Source organism: Octopus bimaculoides, chromosome 5, assembly GCF_001194135.2.
Source record: "Octopus bimaculoides isolate UCB-OBI-ISO-001 chromosome 5, ASM119413v2, whole genome shotgun sequence".
Taxonomy (NCBI): Eukaryota; Metazoa; Mollusca; class Cephalopoda; order Octopoda; family Octopodidae; genus Octopus; species Octopus bimaculoides.
This window is the reverse complement of record NC_068985.1, coordinates 35,490,598-35,494,917: the sequence shown is the minus strand read 5'-3', so window position 1 is coordinate 35,494,917 and position 4,320 is coordinate 35,490,598. Positions and strand designations below refer to the sequence as shown.

The window sequence follows — 4,320 nt, the reverse complement described above, 5'->3', positions numbered from 1 at the left end:
CCAGTGAATATATTGTGCAGCTCTATCATGCCTGTTGAGATACTCTGTAGGCGCAAGCCTACTTAGATAGTCCTTTGCCTGTTTTGTTACTGAGTAAGATGCTTTCTTGCTTTCATGTTTTAAGACAAGTTTTAGCATCCAGTCCTTATTATTATTATTATTATTATTATTATTATTATTATTATTATTATTATTATTATTAGTATTAGTATTAATATTATTATTGATGTTTTTACTTTCACATCCCATATTCTACTTATTTCCAGTTCAATGACATATTTCAACTTCTCCCCGTGTCTCTTTAGTAACAATTCTTCGGCAATTTGCTTCAATTATCTTGTTATTTTATGCATATACTAGATAATATTCAGGTCTCTGTCATATACAGTTTCGGAATATGTACTTCTTCCCGGGTCTTATACCAAAATATTACTTGCCCCAATATGTTGTTTTTGTTACTGTTGTCTGTGATGTTGGTGTGTTCTGTTGTTTTAGTTGCTGTTGCTTCCACATTTGTTGTTACTGCTGCTGCTGCTGCTCTTACTGTTGAAGATGCTGCAGTCACTTTTACTATTGCTCGTATTACAACAGAAATATTGCCTGCCCCTATATGAATATAAACATGTTGCATGCCTGCAAGGACTGGTTAGCCATAAATGGCATGATTGTTAGTTTCCTTTTTTTTTGCGCTGTTTGCACAGTCTGTACTTGATGTTAGGCATGAATTTTATTTTATCATAACACATTTTTTGCTTACCTGGGTTTTGATCCTGTGCAACTAAAATCAAGCCATTTATTTCTGCTTCTAATCCAGAATTTTTAAGCTATACAGGTGTTTTGTGTTGACTCACTTTCTCTGTCGAGTCTTGCAGAATATCGGCCACGGAGAAGATTTTTTTAATACATTTTTCTTTAGTATAGTTTAGAATTCCATTTAGATTTTATATTTTGTTCCTTCATTTTATTTTAATCCATTCTGTTGTTTTCTTTATCTAAACGTTTTTTGTTGGGTATGCGTTTTGCATGATTCGCCGTAATACAACTCTAACTAGATATTTCATAATTTTTTTAATGACTCTTGATTTTCTCGTAGCAGCTGTATTGCTACAAACTTCACTAATGTAAATATATATTTGTATTAAACTGTGTCAAAATATTAAGTTCAGATTTTATTTCGTTATACACAGAGTAAAGTTTTTATTTTTTCCCTTTCCTGCTCCATTTATTGAATCAATTGCTTCTTCTGGCTTCTTTCCTTTTTTTATTCTTTTATTTGTTTCAGTCATTTGACTGGAGCACTGCCTTTGGTCGAACAAATCGACCTCAGGATTTATTCTTTGTAAGCCTAGTACTGAGTGTGTCGGACTCTTTTGCCGAACCCAACGATACGGGGACGTAAGCACACCAGCATCGGTTGTCAAGCGTTCAGTTTTAATTTGCTTCTTCTTATAAATAATTTTAGATCATCCATAAAGAATTTATAATCTTCTTCGTAACACTTATAACCGTTGGTGGTTTCAACCAACATATTTGTCAATGGTTCTCTGCTTTGCAGAAGAGTAGAGGTGATGAAGAGTTTTCCTGAAAGGTTTCTATCCTTTTACGAGTATAGGAACGGTGTTATGATCTCTTTGACCTGCAGTTGATCGAGCAAGCGTATGATTAATAATATTCCAATTATGACCAACACATCTTTTTACTTCAGATATAATGCATTTATGACTATACCAGTCAATTTATTTTTCTTTATTTCAAAGGTGTTTGTAGGGAAATCTGGTTGCTAACAAGTCTAGTGACCACGATGATCGTCATCGTTAGCTCGAACTGTAGTATAGTTGTTTTTCATACTTTTTTAATACCTAAGAATTCACGCTCTTTTCTCAGGAATTAATGACATTCTATTTATTTTACCAGAATAAAAAAAGGTTGCACTACAAATTTTGAACATCTCTGCAGTGCACAGGAAGCTGCAGAACTAGCAGAACTGTTGAGATTTCTTCAAAGTGGAGAAGGTCCCGGCAGAAAGTGAGACGAACTACCCAAAATAGATATGCTTCATACCAATCACCGACGAGTTGCTGTTTTCCAGATTAAACCACAGATCATAAAAGAGGGCATAAATGTATTTTTAATTCATGTATGTATACATGTATGCATACATATGCTATGTATATATAACTCTACATATGCTATGTATATATAACTCTACATACATTCATAAGTTTATGTATGTTAGTTTGCGTATGTGCATACACACACACACACACACACACACACACACACACACACACATGAAAATACACAACTTCATTTATGTGCGTTCACTACAGTATCTTAATTGTGGAAAGATTTTAAGCGGTTGTTTAAGAAAAAATGTGCTCTACTATAGGGACCAGATCTGATATGCATATATATATATATATATATATATATATATATATATATATATATATATATATGTCTATGTCTATCTATCTATCTATCTATCTATCTATCTATCTATCTATCTCTCTCTCTCTCTCTATATATATATTGACATGTAATGTCCTATGTTGGTATGCCATCGCATGTATTATCAAATAATGATTTATCAAATAAATAATAAAACGCATTAAATGAACCAGACACTGTTTTTTAAAAATTCAAGGGAAAAAGAAGAGGGACAATCAATCAGGAAAAAAAAGCCTACTTTATTTTGGTTCAAATAAAATTATGAAAAAATCAAGGTCTAAAAAAATTGAATGCAATTCACTTGTTTTTGTTTTTACACAATTTGTGTAAAAGAGAATATTTTTATGTTTCCACTTGTTTTTTTTTCCAGTTTTTGAAAATGTTTTTATAGAGCAAGAGACAATAGAAAGCAGATTGGATACTCTCAGTATTAATTCCTTCTACTCAGTATTTTAATGAGATTTCCTTTACTGAGAATGATTGTCATTTCTTGTTTAATTAGTAGTTTGATACAAACAACATACTTAAATTTTTTGCCTGAGGGCACCTATCCTGAACATAAACTTGGTTGTTATGAGTACTAAACAGCACATCATATTTTTATTTATTCAATTTAAATTTTTGTTCCCGTTACCTTTTAAGCCTTCTTTAGTTCGACATGTATCATCTCAGTTTTTAATATGACTGTTTACCAATTGTCATGATTTTTCACATAAAAACTAATCTATGAGTTTTCACATAAAAACTAATCTATGAGTTTTTACATAAGAACTAATCTATCATCAATTGTGTAAGTTGTCTTACATTGATTGAAATCTATCAGGTAGCCAACATACTCAATTTTCATTCGATATATTCAATTTTATCAATATGCAAATTGCTTAGATAAAAATACATAGAAGACATTAATAATTAAGCAAAAGCTTTTATTTAAATTTTTCTGTATTTGACTTAGATATGTTTATATCAGCCCAACTTCAGAGGTTTGCTCAAAAACATGACTTTTCTAATAGGTCTTGTCTAATTCCAAATTATTGAGCAAATCAGATCAAACTATGTTATTCAGTCATGTATTTCTACATTAAACCATCTATTCTAATAAGGTTTGAAATATGACAGCACCCCTGAATGAATGAGCATAAAACTTGCTAAAAGAACATATCACTCATATCATCAGTGATTAGAATTTAACAGATTTAAGAACTTTTTAGGTCATCTCTCATCTGAGCATCACCGGAAATAGTCGCATCGGGCGTCTAAAGTGCTCTTTAAATCTTTTTTAGAATAAACTTAGCACAGTCTTTCAAGAAGAATTATTACTAATTATCCCCTCAAACCCCGTCTCCATGTTCTTTATTGGCACAAACTACTAAAATGAGCACCAGACTATTTCCTGACAACAACAAGGACGTTGAACTTTTCCAATCAAACTTTTTCCGATCGATTCTATAAATTAACGGCGGACTTTTGCCCCAAGTGCCGAACTAGAAAAAAAATACTATCGTCTTCTTCCTCTTGTAAATATCTGGCTGTACAGCCTTTTTGCTTGTTTGTTTATTCACTGTTTCGTTTTCCTGTCTTGTTTTCCGTCCGCCACTACCCTCCACGAAAATAATTTAATTTGTGTTCGTGGGAAGAACCATTTCAACGATGCGTACTGCCTTAATTCTTCGAAACGCCGGTGTTTTAATGGTGGCAGATGATGAAGGAGATGTTTCTATGTAGCTTGCTTGTTTGTTGTACCTTGTTTATCATTTTGTTCATGTTCTTTTGCCACGTCATGTACCCAGTTATGTATCTATATGTACATGTAGATGAAGGTATGTACATACATGTACATATATATGCATATACTCATATATTGTTTAT

The 4,320-nt window shown here is 32.2% G+C and overlaps 1 long non-coding RNA gene across 1 annotated transcript in view; it reads left to right on the top strand.

Moving 5' to 3' along the window:
- Positions 1-2,747, top strand: part of LOC106876224 (uncharacterized) — a 43,562-nt gene extending 40,815 nt beyond the window's left edge. The window contains exon 5 of the long non-coding RNA XR_001410207.2: positions 1,915-2,747. This is a non-coding gene — a long non-coding RNA (uncharacterized LOC106876224). The remainder of the gene's footprint in view (positions 1-1,914) is intronic.
- Positions 2,748-4,320: the final 1,573 nt, after the last annotated feature.